General features: G+C 42.6%; 1 protein-coding gene across 2 annotated transcripts in view; it reads left to right on the forward strand.

Moving 5' to 3' along the window:
* The window catches only part of TMEM135 (transmembrane protein 135), a 368,196-nt gene that overhangs the window by 326,489 nt on the left and 24,545 nt on the right, over positions 1-17,162 (forward strand). The window lies entirely within an intron of this gene.

Below are 17,162 nucleotides of genomic sequence, written 5' to 3' on the forward strand. Positions count from 1 at the left end.
AGTGAACTACATTTCCTTTCTGTAAATTTATATACAGAATTTGAAGTGATAAGAAGTACTCAGAGCAATGTGAATTACATGCTACCCCTCTTAAGCTGTCTGACTGCTGTTTTGTATGGGTAGAAGCTTGGAACTGAAAAAGCTTACTACAGGAATGCTGCTGTTATTTCATGGTAAATAATAGTGATGGAATGAAAGTGTTAAAACAAACAGCAATTATAGTTAGTGTAGAGATAAGATGGGATAAAAGGTTAGGATTTGATTTTAAAAAGACGATTAGATTAACTTTTTTGTATTAGCATTTTGTATTGGTATAAAGGAATGCCTAGACGTGGGTCTTACGTGTAACCTCAGGAGCTGAATGACAAGCGTATGTGTAAGTTCAGAACCATTAGTGTTTGCTCAGTAAATACGAGACCTAAAAATAATCAGCTCTATATGCAGTGACAGTTTTTGATAGGACAGTAATGTATATCTATTTATAGTATTCAGAGTAGCAGCCATGTTAGTCTGTATTCGCAAAAAGAAAATGAGTACTTGTGGCACCTTAGAGACTAACAAATTTATTTGAGCATAAGCTTTCGTGAGCTACAGCTCACTTCATCGGATGCATTTGGTGGAAAATACAGAGGGGAGATTGATATACACACACAGAGAACATGAAACAATGGGTTTTATCATACACACTGTAAGGAGAGTGATCACTTAAGATGAGCCATCACCAGCAGCAGGGGGGGAGGGAGGAAAACCTTTCATGGTGACAAGCAAGGTAGGCTATTTCCAGCAGTTAACAAGAACATCTGAGGAACAGTGGGGGGGGGGGGGGAGAAATACCATGGGGAAATAGTTTTACTTTGTGTAATGACTCATCCATTCCCAGTCTCTATTCAAGCCTAAGTTAATTGTATCCAGTTTGCAAATTAATTCCAATTCCGCAGTCTCTCATTTTATTTATAGCATGTACATCACCCTGGTTTCTGGTGCTAACAATTTAAAGTACAATTCATGGTTAGGTCACCGAACTGGCATCTTCTGCCCCTTTCTTTCTTAAGCATTGTTAGAATATGTGGAATTTATCTCTGCTATATCAGTCATTCTTCTAATGTTATTGCAAGAATGCTTTTGCAGGAAGGCATGTCTTACAGCTTCCTCTAAAGGTGGTATCATCTGTGTTTACATATGTTCTGGAATGGAACTCCAAAGCTATACTACATAGCTCTGGTTTGACTGAAACTTGTGCTATGAAATAAAATTACGAACATAGGAGCAGTGGACATAATTGTTAGTGCTTTAGGTCTATCAGAGCCATTTTTTATGTACAAAAGAACCAGGTAAAACAACATCTGTCTTTCCCGGTGTAATCACTGGTCAGTTGGAGGTCAGTGAAAATGTGAATTCCAGAGGTGTATCTATCTTGTCTTGCTAGGAGAGAAATGACTTGTCACTGGTACAGAATGCTGTACTCCTGGATAAATACATACACTCTTGAATAAGCATATTAGATGGCAAAAGCAAAGTGCACCTTGTAAATCACAAATGCAATACACACCCTCAGCACTGTTGTAAACTACTGTGAGTTCAAGTTCTCATACAGAACTTTGTTTCTTTGATGGCCGTTTTTCTTCCCAGATGCGCTAAGAATTTTTAAGTGTGTGCGTCTGGGTGTCACTCAGAGTTGGTACTCAAGCAGTCCTCGCACTTTTGCCAAGCAGAAAGAAAACGCTGCAGTAACTGAATTCAGATGTCAGAGGCTTGCCTTAAACTCAAGGGCTGAAATATTTCCTGTAAACTACTAATGGCTATTTAAAAGAGGCATTTGGAATTAGATAGAAAAAAAATGCACTTTTGATCACATGACCATCCTATGATGTGGACATTCATTATCTTGCTTTTATTTTCTGCTTCCCTCCACCCTATTGGATTGGGAGGTAGCAGCGAGTCAAGATGGGTTGGCTGAACATTCCTAACATGACCTTTCACCCTATATTGCTGGGGTGCTCTCTAACCCTACCCTTTAAGGATTGATCCTGCAAAGTGCTGAGTCCTGATCCAGAAAATCACTCAAGTGTTTACTTAACTTTGATTAGTCCCATTCAAGTCAATCTGAGGAATCCAAGCAATTACATTTTTAGAAAAGCAATTCTAACAAGAATGTGACACTGAAGTGAAAAGGAAAACTGTTTATACTGAAGTCAAGTTACAATTCTGGATTCAGAGTGGGGAATGCTATCAGTCAAAACCTTACATTTGATTGCCAATTAAATATTCTGTTTTGTTGCCAAGATTTGATGTCCATTAATCCACTACTTACAATGGTCTCATTTTAAAAGGTGAGCTTTTTTGAGCAATATTACTAGTTCCAGCAGTGTTCATTTTAAGTACATGGAATCTATCTCAAACAAGTAGAATCTTTCAAAAGCAGAAGAAATTTTAAGTGTGATCAATATTAACTGTCACTTCTGAAATGTTAAAGAGGAGTAAGGCTGCACAAGTTTAGAATGTGAGACAGTCAGTAATACGAGAGAGCATTAGGCCAGAGTTAAGGTTTTGTATAAAAAGCACAATTTGATGAAGTTGGGGTGCATATTTTTTCTGTCTTTTGAAAATTTAAGTGTTAGAATGTATAACTGTGCTAAAAGTGGCATTGAATTCTGTAGACTTTTCCCTTAACATTTTATTTGTATATTTTTAAGGTTTTGGGTGGGTGGAGCATATCTTGCTGCAGTATTAACTGTTGTTAAATAATGGTTTTCTGTGTACTATATAAGAAATTATGAGTGTCCTTTTCCATGTTATTGCCATCTTGAAATCCCACTCATTTTGAAAGTGTTCATATAGAAATGCTAGAAGTCTAAATACTAAGATGGGTAAACTTGAGTCCATGGTATTAAATGAGGATATTGATATAATAGGCATCACAGAAGTTTGGTGGAACAATGATAATCAATGGGACACAGTAATACCAGGGTATAAAATATATAGGAATGACAGAGTAGATCGTGCTGGTGTGGGAATAAGATTATATGTGAAAGAAAGCATAGAGTCAAATACAGGAAAAATCTTAAATGAATCAAACTGTACCATAGAATCTCTATGGCTAGAAATCCTATGCTTGAATAATAAGAATATAGCAGTAGGAATATATTACCAACCCTCTGCCAGGATGGTGAAAGATGATTTTGAAATACGCAGGGAAATAAAATGGAGAATGCAATAATAATGGGGGAGTTCAGCTATGCCTATATTCCCTGGGTACATGTCACCTCAGCACAGGATGCAGAAGTAAAGTTTCTAGATACCATTAATAACTGCTTCTTGGAGAAGCTAGTCCTGAATCCAACAAGAGGAGAGGCAATTCTTGATTTAGTCCTAAGTGGAGCACAGAATCTTGCCCAAGAGGTGAATATAGCTGAACCACTTGGTAATAGCATCCATAATATAATTAAATTTAACATCCTTATGTTGGGGAAGGGGAATTTCAAAGAAGCCCATCACAGTAGCATTTAACTTCAGAAAGGGGGACTACACAAAAATGAGGGTGCTCGTTAAATAGAAATTAAAAGGAACAGTCACAAGAATGAAATGCCTGCAAGCTGCATGGAAACGTCTTAAAAACACCATAATAAAGGTTCAAATTGAATGTCTACCCCAAATTAAAAAGAACAGTAAGAGGACCCCAAAAATGCCACCATGGCCATAACAACAGAGTAAAAGAAACAGAGGCAAAAAGGCATCCTTTAAAAACTGGAAGTTGAATCCTACTGAGGAAGATAGAAAGGAGCATAGACTCTGGCAAGCCAAGTGTAAAAGTATGTGTAACTTGAGTGTCCTCGTGGCCAAGATGGAGTCTGCTGCAGCTCCGGCCAAGAAAAGACACGTGCAGGAATGCAGCAGGGAAAGTCCCTTCCACCGCAGGGGCACCTGTTTCAAATCCCCCAAAGGGAACACACACAGACACCGGAATAGTACGATGAATATAGGAAAGGGAAATATTTATTCACAGAGGGATGAATGGAGAAAAACAACAGGGAGAAATATAGGAGGAGCGGTAAATCAGGATTACATTCAACACAAGGCCCCACAGGCCCCGTGGTGCCACAGTCTGAAAGGGTAGACGCTGAGCAATGTGTCTGTACTAAGAGTTCAGTCTGGTGGTGAGTCTTGGGTGCTCCTGGTCATCTTTGGTGGGTAAACTTTCCCCAACAAACCCCTCCAGTGCCCTCTTCTGCTGCTCTCTGCAAACCCACACAGAGCAACAACCTCCCCACCTTCCTAGCTATAGCCTCCCTCCTTATTCCCAATGCAAAGTCACAAGCCCCAGTACTCCCAGCCCCATACAGCTCTGGGTAGTAGTGATACTGGTTCCAGCTCTTGTGTGGCCTTCTCGGGCAATTCCTCCCTGGCACAGTGCTCCTTCTGACTCCTGTCTTGGGGCGTCCCTGCCCCTCCCTGGCTTCAGGCAGATTCTCGGCTGCTTCACTCTGTGAGGGCCTGCTTGCTGTGGCCCTTCTGTCTGGAGCTCCAGACACACACACCCTCTCCTTTCTCTCTCCCTCCAAAAAACCCCCAGCATTTCCTGAGACAATCAGCACTTCCTCCCATCAGGACAAAGATTTTAAAGGGGTTACATATAATTAGGCAGGCCAAAAAAGAATTTGAAGAGCAACTAGCAAGAGACTCAAAAACTAATGGCAAGACATTTTTTTAAATACACCAGAAGCAAGAAAGCTTGTCAAACGATCAGTAGGACCGCTGAAATATCAAGGAGCTAAAGGGCCGCTAAAGGAGCACTCAAGGTAAACAAGGCCATTCAGAGAAGCTAAATGAATTCTTTCCATCATTCTTCAATGTAGAGGATGTGAGGGAGATTCCACACCGGAGCCATTCTTTTTAGGTGACAAATCTAAGGGCTTGTCTACACTACCACTTAAGTCGATGTAACTTATGTTGCTCAGGGGTCTGAAAAAACCACCCCACTAAGCAAGTTACATTGCCTTAAAGTGATGTCTACACTGTTATGTTGGTGCGACATAGCTTCTGCCTCTCCCTAAGGCCTTGTCTACACTACGAAATTAGGTCGAATTTATAGAAGTCGGTTTTGTAGAAAGCATCAGTCTTACACAGTTGATTGTGTGTGTCCCCACACAAATGCTCTAAGTGCATGTAGTCGGCAGAGTGTGTCCACAGTACCGAGGCAACCGTCAACTTCTGGAGCGTTGCACTGTGGGTAGCTATTCCACAGTTCCAGCAGTCTCCGCCGCCCATTTGAATTCTGGGTAGAAATCCCAGTGCCTGATGGGGCTAAAACATTGTTGCGGATGGTTCTGGGTACATATCGTCAGCCCCCCCTTCCCTCCCTCCCTCCATGAAAGCAAGGGCAGACAATTGTTTTGTGCCTTTTTTCTTGAGTTACCTGTGCAGACGCCATACCACGGCAAGCATGGAGCTCGCTCAGCTAACCGTCACCGTATGTCTCCTGGGTGCTGGCAGACGCGATACTGCATTGCTACACAGCAACAGTTTATTGCCTTTTGGCAGCAGACAGTGCAATATGACTGGTAGCCATCGTCAACGTAGTCCAGGGTGCTCTTTTAACCGACCTCGATGAGGTCAGGGGTGCCTGGGCAAACATGGGAGTGACTCAGCCATGTCATTTCCCTTTTAAGTTTCGTCTCATGGCGATTGAGTCCTACCAGCAATGCACTGTCTTTTAATCTGCAGCCAGCAGAAGACGATGGCCAGCAGTCACACTGCACCATCTTCTGCCGAGGACCCAGGAGATGACGATGGCTAGCAGTCATACTGCACAGTCTGCTGCCAGCAAGATGTATAAAGATAGACGAAGTTGATCAAAATAAGAAATAGACCAGAATTGTTTTGTATTCATTTTCTTCTCCCTCCCTCCATGAAATCAACGGCCTGCTAAACCCAGATTTGAGTTCTATCCTTGAGGTTTTGAGTTCTAGCCTTGGGGGGGCCATTCTCTTTCTCGCAAAGCCACCCCCTTTGTTGATTTTAATTCCCTGTAAGCCAACCCTGTAAGCCATGTTGTCAGTCGCTCCTCCCTCCACCAGAGCAATGGGAAACAATCGTTTCAGGCCCTTTTCCCTGGATTGCCCAAGCAGGAGCAGAAGCCATAGCACAGCAAGTATGGAGCCCGTTCAGCTCACCACAGCAGTTATGATCATTGTAAACACTTTGCGTATTATTGTGCAGTGTATGCAGAACCAGCACCTGAAAAACCAGGCGAAGAGGGGACGGCTGTGCAGTGATGAGGACATGAACACACTTTTCTCTAAAACCGCATTCCCCCGCAATTTGGAGATCATGGTCTTAATGGGGCAGGTTCATGCCGTGGAACGCCAATTCTGGGCCCGGGAAACAAGCACAGAGTGGTGGGACCACACAGTGTTGCAGGTCTGGGGTGATTCCCAGTAGCTCCGAAACTTTCTCATGCGTAAGGGCACTTTCATGGAATTTTGTGACTTGCTTTCCCCTGCCCTGAAGTGCAAGAATACAAAGATGAGAGCAGCCCTCACAGTTCACAAGTGAGTGGTAATAGCCCTGTGGAAGCTTGCAACACCAGACAGCTACCGGTCAGTCGGTAATCAATTTGGAGTGGGCAAATCTACTGAGGGGGTTGCTGTGATGCAAGTAGCCAACACAGTCACTGAGCTGTTGCTATCAAAGGTAGTGACTCTGGGAAATGTGCAGGTCATACTAGATGGCTTTGCTGCAATGGGATTCCCTAACTGTGGTGGGGCTATAGACAGAACACATATCCCTATCTTGGGACCAGACCACCAGGGCAGCCAGTGCATAAACCGCAAGGGATACTTTTCAGTGGTGCTGCAAGCACTGATGGATCACAAGGGACATTTCACCAACATCAACGTGGGTGGCCGGGAAAGGTTCATGACGCTCATGTCTTCAGGATCTCTGGTCTGTTTAAACGGTTGCAGAAAGGGATTTACGTCCCAGACCAGAAAATAACTGTTGGGGATGTTGAAATGCCTATAGTTATCCTCGGGGACCCAGCCTACCCCTTAGTGCCCTGGCTTATGAAGCTTTACACAGGCACCCTGGACAGTTGTCAGGAGCTGTTCAACTAAAGGCTGAGCAAGTGCAGAATGGTGGTAAAGTGTGCATTTGGACATTTAAAGGGTCGCTGGAGCAGTTTACTGACTCACTCAGACCTCAGCGAAAGCAATATTTCCATTGTTGTTGCTGCTTGTTGTGTGCTCCACAATCTCTGTGAGAGTAAGGGGGAGACGTTTATGGCGGGGTGGGAGGTTGATTCAAATCGCCTGGCTGCTGAATACGCGCAGCCAGACACCAGGGCGGTTAGAAGAGCACATCAGGAAGCACTGTGCATCAGAGAAGCTTTGAAAAACAGTTTCATAACTGGCCAGGGTACTGTGTGACACTTCTGTTTGTTTCTCCTTGGTGAAAACCTGCCCCCTTGGTTGACTCTAATTCCCTGTAAACCACCCGCCCTCCCACCTTCTATCACAGCTTGCTTGCAAAGGAAATAAAGTCACTATCATTTTAAAAATGTGTATTCTTTATTAATTGATTATAAAAATAGGGAGATAACTCACAAGGTAGCCCAGGTGGAATGTGGGAGGAGGGAAGGAAAAGGCCACTTTAAACCTTGTTGAATGCCAGCCTTCTGTTGCTTCAGCTGTCCACTGGGGTGGAGTGGTTGGGTGCCCAGAGCCTCCCACCCCACGTTCTTGGGCGTCTGGGTGAGGAGGTTATGGAACTTGGGGAGGAGAGAGGGCGGTTAAGCAGGGGCTGCAGCAGCATTCTGTGATCCTGCTGCTGTTCATGAACCTCCACCAGACGCCAGAACATGTCCGTTTGATCCCGCAGTAGCCGCATCATTTCCTCATGCCTCCTCTGATCGTCCTGCCACCACCTCTCCTCATGTTCATCGGCCACCGTCCTGTACTCTGCTATTGTATCCCTCCACACAGCTCTGTCAGTGCCAGACGACTGCTTGAGCTCAGAGAACATTTCATCACACGTGCATTTTTTTCACCGCCTTATCTGAGATAGCCTCTGGGACCGAGGAGGGAGGCTTGAAACATTTGCAGCTGCTGGAGGAAAAAAAGGGAGTGAAGTATTTAAAAAGATACATTTTACAGAACAATGGCTATACTCTTTCACGGTGAACAACACTATTCACATTACATAGCACATGTGATTTTGGTACAAGGTTGCATTTTGCATCTTATATTGAGTGCCTGCTGCTTTGGTGTTAGAGATCACACATGCAGGGCTGGGCAACAGAATTTGGCTTGCAGGCAGCCATGGTAAGTCATAGTCTTTCAGCTTCTGCAACCTTCATAACAGCAGCCCCCTCCTTTCCCATACCAAGCAAAGCCCGTTGAGTTGGCCATTTAGTGCTGCAGTTTTCCTGTTAACGTGCAGCAGCAGAAATCAAACTAACCCCCTGCCCCGATCCAATTCTCTGGGATGATCACTTTTCCCCTCCCCCCACCACCTGGCTGGTATCAGGGAAGATCCCTGCTAGCCAAACGCGAACAGCTCAGCGCCAATGGCCCCCCTCCCACCGCGTGGCTAACTGCGGGGAAGATTTCTTTTCAGCCACAGGCAAACAGCCCAGTAGGAACGGCCACCTCTGAATGTCCCCTTAATCAAATTCCCCTATTTTAACCAGGTTACCATGAATGATATCACTCTCCTGAGGATAACACTGAGAGATAAAGAACAGATGTGGCTTGAATGCCAGCAAACACCGGGACCATATGCTGCCAGGCTTTGTCATGCAATGATATCAGATTACTTGCTACTAGCATGGCGTGGTAAAGTGTCCTACCCTGGAGGACAGAATAAGGCTGCTCTCCCCAGAAACCTTCTGCAAAGGCTTTTAGAGTACCTCCAGGAGAGCTTCATGGAGATGTCATTGGAGGATTTCCACTCCATCCCCAGACAAGTTAACAGACTTTTCCAGTAGCAGTACTGGCCACAAATGCATTCCAAGTCCTCAGGGCTACTTAATCATTAAAAACACTTGCTTTTATAACATGTATTATATTTAAAAAGGTACACTCACCTGAGGTCCCTACTCTGGCTTCGTTGGGTTGGGAGGGTATTTCAGTCAGGGTGATTAAAAAGATCCTGGCTGTCGGGGAGAACGGTGTGCTGTGTGCTCTCCCCAAGCTCGTTGTCCCCATCTTCCCCATCTGCAAAATCCTCAGCCACAGCGGAGAGTATCCCATCATCGGAGTCCACAGACAGGGGTGGAGTAGTGGTGGCGGCCCCCCCCAAAATTGCACGCAGCTCAGCGTAGAAGCGGCATGTCTGGGGCTCTGTCCCGGAGCATCCGTTTGATTCTTTGGTTTTCTGGTACGCTTGTCTGAGCTCCTTAAGTTTCACGCGGCACTGTGTTGCGTCCCTGATGTAGCCTCTGTCCCTCATGGCCTCTGAGATTTTTTGAAATGTTTTGGCATTTCGTCTTTTGGAGCGTAGTTCTGATAGCACGAATTCCTCTCCCCATACAGCGATCAGATCCAGTACCTCCCATTTGATCCATGCTGGAGCTCTTTTTCAATTCTGGGACTGCATGGTCACCTGTGCTGATGAGCTCGCCTGGCCAAACAGGAAATGAGATTCAGAAGTTCCCGGGGCTTTTCCTGTACACCTGGCCAGTGCATCCGAGTTCAGAGTGCTATCCAGAGCGGTCACAATGGTGTACTGTAGGATAGCTCCCAGAGGCCAATACCTTTGAATTGCATCCACACTAACCCTAATTCAAAACGTTGATGTCAATTTCAGCACTAATCCGCTCGTTGGGGAGGAGTACAGAAATCGGTTTTAAGAGCCCTTTATGTCGAAAAAATGGCTTCGTTGTGTGGATGGGTGCAGGCTTCATTCAGATTTAACGCTGCTAAATCCGACATAAACTCGTAGTGTAGACCAGGCCTAAGGAACTGTCCCAGACATACAGTAGAAGAGGTCATTTTGCAATTCAAGCACAATTAAAAGACATTTCAGTTTGATTTAAATGATAAAACACGCTCAGCATTTCTAAATTTCAGAAGGAATCTAATTGTATAACTCTGGAGCAGTAACTAGAGCTCAGATGTTTCTTATGGATATGCCAAAATGTGAACACAATTATCCTGCAGTCATGCCACATAATTAACTACCTGCATCCATGTCCTTTTCATGTATGTAAGAAAAAGGAAACTAGATTTCCTTAGTTTGTTCTCTTCTTGCATTTGTACCCCACCTATGTTGCAATATTGACTGTTTTAAGCAAAATTGACAGTTTCAGCTCATCTACTTTTGACATCAGTGCAGTTAATTTTTTAATCTGAAATTTGAAATATATTTTTGAAAAGTTATGTCTTGTCCACACTATGAGGAAACCTGGAACAATATTCAAGATCTGTTTAAAGATGGTTTCAGAGCATGACTTCAATTTTCGAATGTATATATATACTTTCTATTTATTTCTTTGAATTGAGACTATATTACTGCTGTGTTTTTACATTTTCCTTTAAATCACTGAACTCTCTCTTTCTCCATAGTGTGATGCCAGCTAACATGATATAATTTACATTAAAAATAGTGGGTTGGGAAACAAGGTTCTTTTGTTGATGCTATCTTTAATAATTTCCTTCATATTTTTTTCCCAGGACTGGTCTGAGTAGATAAGCCCTTTGGGCAAAGAAAGAGGGAAACTAAATGTATAGTTTACAACAGAGAAAACTTGTGGGAGAAAAATGGCTATAGTTTATAAAGCCTTTCTCTGTCATAAAATTGCCCCTGCAGATTTCCTTTTCAGGATCGTGGGTTGTGCCTTATGATCTCATACCATTTAAAACAGTTCATTCTGAACATGGTTATAAAAGGCTCTGCTCTTGTAATTGGGAATGGTTATTCTTTACGGCTGTATGAACAGTCTTGGAATATTCTCTGTTGCACTGAGAAGGATTGTTGCCTTTAGGGTTGCCAGCCCCACAGGAGTCTCCAGGAATTAAAGATTAATGTTTAATTAAAGATTATGTCATGTGATGAAACCTCCAGGAATATGTCCAATCACAATTGGCAATCCTAGCCACCTTCCATGGTAAACGGAAGTGAACAGCGGCCAATGCCAGGTGCCCCAGAGGGAATGAACAGAACAGGTAATCATAAAGTGATCCATCCCCTGTCACCCATTCCCAGTTTCTGGCAAACAGGGATGGTGTCCCTAGCCTCGGCCCATCCTGGCTAATAGCCATTGAGGGCCCTATTTTCCTTGAACTTATCTAGTTCTTTTTTGAGCCCTGGTATAGTCTTGGCCTTCACAACATCCTCTAGCAAAGAGTTCCACAGGTTGACTGTGCATTGTCTGGATAAATACTTCCTTTTGTTTGTATTAAACCTGCTGCCTATTCATTTCATTTGGTGAACCCTAGTTCTTGTGTTATGGAAAGGAGTAAATTATTCCACTTCCTTATTACTTTCTCCACACCAGTTATGATTTTTATAGGAAGCAATGTAAAAATGAAGGACAGGAATTTTTCACAGTCTTAGTAGGTAATTGGACACGGAGAAGGAGTCTGAAGGAAGCAAAGGCTTAGGTTTGATATTAGGGAAGAATTCTTTAATGTGAACAGCAGCTGGTGAGTAGAATATCTTATTTTCACTCCCAGGGGCTTTGATATGATGTCGGCTCAATGCTTGTAAGACTTGTGTTACAAACTGACTTGTCATAAAATAGTGAATGCCCAGCCAGGATCACAGCAGTTTTATCTGGTTCTTTTTTGGGTAGCTTAGATGCTTTCTATCGGTCATAGAAATATCAAAGGTGCCTTTCTGCAGGGTATGTAAGCTTTGAGATGATATTCCCTTTGAGAAGATATGATTTGATTGGAGAATTTTAGTTGTTATTAACAAGGCCAAAATGATAAAGAAAAAATAGATTATTCCAAAACTTTCTTGCTAAAGCTGCCTAATTGATAGAGATGGACTGAGAAAATAGTGTTTGAATCCAGGTCTGGTTTCAGATGACATATATTACCTGCTGACTGAACATTAGATATGGTTCATGTTCAGGATAAGTGGCACTGAAATGTTGTAATGTTCTCAAAAGATTTGAGCCCCTAATATCAAAACTTGCACGATTTAACCTTTTGGGCCACATTTGGAAATGGATCAGGAAAATAGGCTTGTTATGGTTCTAGATCCCACACAGAATCAAAGCCACAAGTGTGGGTTTTGATCCAGGGTTTCAAATCTGAACCCTTCCCTGCCCCAAAAATTTGGGTTGTGAGTTTACATTTGAGATTTGGTTTGGTTTCCGTCTCTAATGGTAAGACACTGGAGCAAATTCTTCTGCGATCCATGCTGGTATAAATCTGGAGCAACTAATTCTGTAGAAGTTAGTGGAGTCACTTCGTGTCTACATTGGTGTATCTGAGATGAATCTGGTTCTTGTTGCAAAGCTCAGTTGTAGTGAAGGGTCAGTAGAGATTTAATAAAACTTATGAACACCTGTTATTAAAAATCATGGCTTAACAGCTAAAAGGCCAACTCACCCAGTGTGAAAAACACCAGAAAGAGCTATTAAAGTCTTCTTTGGCCTCAGGCTTATCTCCTCAGGCCTGATTGAGAAGCCAGAGAGAGAGGTTGGCTGTACCTTTGTCCATATATCTCTGATATTTTATTTTGTACAAGCAGGGTTATGGTAAAAATATTATTGGCTTGAATGGTTTTGAGATGTCATTTGAACCCATTGAGTAATATGTATCTCTTTCAGCTCTTATGGGAGAATTAAACATTACTGAACCTCACTTCCATGTTTCGAAGCCATCAAATATACAAGCAGTTCTCAGATGGCTTGCAGTCGAACTAAACTTGGTTAATAATACATGTTTACATGCTCACCTCTTTGGGTCAAAATCACTATGGAGGTGGCCCAGACAGCCATTACGTCCACTTGATCTCCAGTGTCTCATGGGTCATATAGAAACCATTTTTCTCCAGAGCTATTAATTAGAAATCCACCCTTTCGCTCCCAATCCATTTGATTCTGATAGGCAAAAAAATAATTGTGATCTGGTGGGTGCAAGGGATATTGGTAGGATAGGTTAAAAAAATGTGGTATTGGAAGTGAAAGGCAAGAAATAGGAGAAGAAAGGAAAGAGAAATTATAGAGGAAGAGGTTAAAATAATAGTATCAGAAAAAGAAGAGAAACAGGCTGCAAGTGGGTCGAGGGAGAGAGAAGGAAAAGAGGAGACAGACACAGAAAGCAACTCAGGAAAATAACACATTATATAGGACACAGTGAAAAGAAGCAAGGAAAGAAAGATGTTACAACAGAAGCAACAGAGAGTGTAACCTGTATTTAAAGTGTATAAAATAGGAAGCTGATTGACAATGCATTACAAGAAGTACAGTTCGCACTGAAGAGTGGCAACTTTTACTCCTTGAAATTGCAAGGGCTGTGGTTTGTGGGGCATGGCTTCATTGTGTGACAACTTGGGCATTTTCTCCCTTGGCTACTAGGCTTAGTCTCTGGACTGGTAGGTGACACCTATTTTATATGTTAATCCTTCATAAGCATATTCCATCACAACCAGTAAATTGTTATGCCATGGTACTTCTTCTTCCTGCAGAAGAGGGAGCTTAATTCCCAGAACACACAGCCATAATGAAATTCAATGTAGGGAAACTTTAATTTTTCTAATTTACTTTTACCTTGAAAGATAACATAGGTAATATTGTGATTTTTCAGTAAATGTGTCACATTCTCCCAACAAGTACAGTGGGTGAAAGGACAGTAATTAAACTCCTTTTCCCAGCTGACTTCTTGAGCAGAGCATGTCAGTCAATCACAGGGAGTGAGCCTTTAGAAAAGTTTTAGCAAGGAATGCCAATAAAAGAAATTGAAAACATAATAGCTGGGTTTTAGCCCTACAGCTTGGTGAGGAGACCTCTTCCCTTCTCACACACTGGTTAGAGATTAAGCGTGCCTTTCTCAACAAAATTAGAGGTTTCAGAGTAGCAGCCATGTTAGTCTGTATTCGCAAAAAAGAAAAGGAGTACTTGTGGCACGTTAGCGACTAACAAATTTAGTTGAGCATAAGCTTTCGTGAACTACAGCTCACTTCAAGACCTGACTGTTAAAGTCTGGCTGAATTTTGCTTCCATGCAGGAGAGCTGTTCTAGATTGTGGCAAGAGTAGCTCTCTTTAGGGGCAAATGTGTGCGTGTGGCCTCAAGTAATATTTTTCTTCATCTGATATTTTGGATAACATGGGCCAGATTCTCTCCAATGCCAAGATCTGTTGGGCACAAGAAGTTCGAGGACCCCTGAATGGTTTATAGGGTTGTAACACTCACCCAACTGTAGCCCTGATGCAAGTTAGAGTATCCTAGAGCTCTGCTCCATTCCCTCTCTCTCCTGTCCTACCCCATACTAGCAAGAGACAGTTGGCAGAGGAGCTGGCTTATCTGGCTTTGCATCAGTGGGGAATTCCCCTCTGGAGGGAAAATTCTCAACTGGCCAGCTGCAGCCAGAGTATGTGCCCTTCATGCTGCTCAGGATGCCCAAAAGATACCAAATTGCAGGGGTTGAGAATCTGGCCCAATGACTTTCAGAATTCTGAGAAACGATGTCATGTGCTGATTGTATTACCGTTAAAGTTTAGAACATTGAAATGATTAATAGATTCCGAGGTCAGAAGGGACCATTGTGATCATCTAGTCCGATCTCCTGTATAACTCGGGTCATAGAACTTTACCAAGATAATTCCTAGAACATATCTTTTAGAAAAATACCCTGATTTAAAAATTGTCGGTGATGGAGAATCCAGCACAACCTTTGGTAAATTGTTCCAATGGCAATTATTCTCTCTGTTAAAAATTTATGTCTAATTTCCAATCGGAATTTGTCTGGCTTCAACTCCCAGCCATTGGATCATGTTATACCTTTCACTGCTAGATTGAAGAGCCCATTGTCAAATATTTGTTCCCCATCTAGGTACTTATACACTGTAATCAAGTCACCCCTTAACCTTCACTTTGTTAAACTAAATAAACCTGAACTGTAAATAGAACTCCAAATAGAATGATATCTGTAATATTGCTTATATGCTTTGTCAGTGGTTCTCAACCAGGAGTCCAGGGCCCCCTGGGGGGCCGTGAACAGGTTTCAGGGGTCCGACAAGCAGGGCCAGTGTTAGACTCTCTGGGGCCCAGGGCAGAAAGCTGAAGTCCCACCACATGAGGCTGAAGCCCGGGGCCCTGAACCCTTCCACCTGGGACTGAAGTCGAAGCCTGAGCAACTTAGCTTCCTGGGGGCCCCAGGCAATTGAACTGCTTGCTATCCCCTCTTGCCAATCTTTGCTTTTATATGCAGAAAACTAGTTGTTGTGTCTCAGGTGGGACATAGAGCTTTTTATAGCATTTTGGAGGAGCCTCAGAAAGAAAAAGGTTGAGAACCCCTGCGTTAAGCCATATATGTAACTGGCTGGTGCATTTGTTTGGAAGGTTTCACATTAATACAATTGTAAATAATAGTGATACCATAACTCTGATAATGACTCTCACACAAACTAATAACTAGGTGGGAATTAATTATCACAGATGGCTAATGGGGATAAGCATTATGAAAGGTAATACAGAAATGTTTTTAATGTTCCCTAGGGTAATGGATACCTTTTACATGTTTTGCATTTGAGTAACTTAGATGTCTGGTAGCGTTTTAAGATCAGTGCCACATTTATTAATTGTTTTCTTTGATGCGAATTTAAAAGAAAATTTCTGGTGAAACAATGTTGGTCAAGAATTCTGTCAGATCTGTCCCTGCTTGAATAACAGTTGATTAGGGACATCTACTGGTGTAATGATGTAATAATTGTTGCATCATTTGCAAACTGAAGCTGCAAGATTGAGGAAAAATGACTTTTCGGGTTGCATTATAATTACTTCTTTGTTGGTATAAAACTCTCCAAATGACTGTTTGTGTATTTAAACTTAAATTGCACATTTTATTTGTCTGTATTCTGAGCAAAGAAGACTGTCACGAATAACAATAAAATTAGAATCTAAGGCCCCAATTTTAGTTGATAGCCTACAAGCATACGGTATGAAACCCTCTGAAGTCAGTGGGGCTTCACACAGTCACCCACACGCTATCAGTTGCAGGATCAGAGCCTGATAAAGAGGAAAGACAGCACGGGGAGCCTTTTCTCCTCATTAGCACATCCAAGAACAGAAGGGCAACTGAATGATGGTCTGTGCAGGGTTGTATAACATGTATCCAGTGGTACATAGTCCAAGGCAAGCCTGGTCAGTAATCCAAGCCACTTTCCCATTCCATTCCCCCACTTTCTCATACACATACTGCTGTCAGCAGCTGGCACTAAATGCTCTACACCTGCTCCTTTCTTGGAGTAGCAGTTACATGTCCTAGGGATGGTGGTGCCCCAAGCTTTCCTGAGGCATCTTGGCCTGTGTGGGCAGCATGGCACAAGGACCTTCTGCTCAACCACTTCTATTCTCCCAGCCTTGGCAATTGGCTATCTTAATGGCAGGATTTTATCTTTTGTTAGTATACAATGTATTCTTTAACTAATGGAATAAAATAGCAGCTTTTTTATGTGTCATATATTCTGTCTGTAGTGCACTTTCATCATGATCTATTCTCCTCTGATTTACAGCCCTCTAAAAAGAAAAAAATACAAATATCTAGAGTAAAAAGTGCTGCTCTTTGCTTCTCTAGCAGCAGGACACTGGTACGCTGATAGTCATCCAGGAAGAATCTGTAGCAGCTGCAGGCTCCAATTGCAGTCAACACACCCACTTCAGAAAACATCAAACTCCTGAAACTCCAGTTGCCAATTAAAACATCAAAGTATTAGAGTAAAGCTTACATATTATACCGCAATCGGCATTAGCATTTACAAATCTAGGGCTCTTTCCTGCTACCCTTATTCACAAAAGTAGTCCCATACACTCCTGGGGAAGGGCTGCAGAACCAGAGCAACTGCCATACAATTGACATGCTGTGACTTTTACAGTGGAAGTTTTTTTCCAGAATAAGGAGTGCAGGATTCAGCTCCCATATGAAGGACACTAGCTCTCAAACTCCGAGTGTGTTTTAAAAAAAAAAAGTGTGCAGAACACTTCTCATCCCT

The sequence above is a fragment of the Dermochelys coriacea genome, chromosome 1, assembly GCF_009764565.3.
Source record: "Dermochelys coriacea isolate rDerCor1 chromosome 1, rDerCor1.pri.v4, whole genome shotgun sequence".
Classification (NCBI taxonomy): Eukaryota; Metazoa; Chordata; order Testudines; family Dermochelyidae; genus Dermochelys; species Dermochelys coriacea.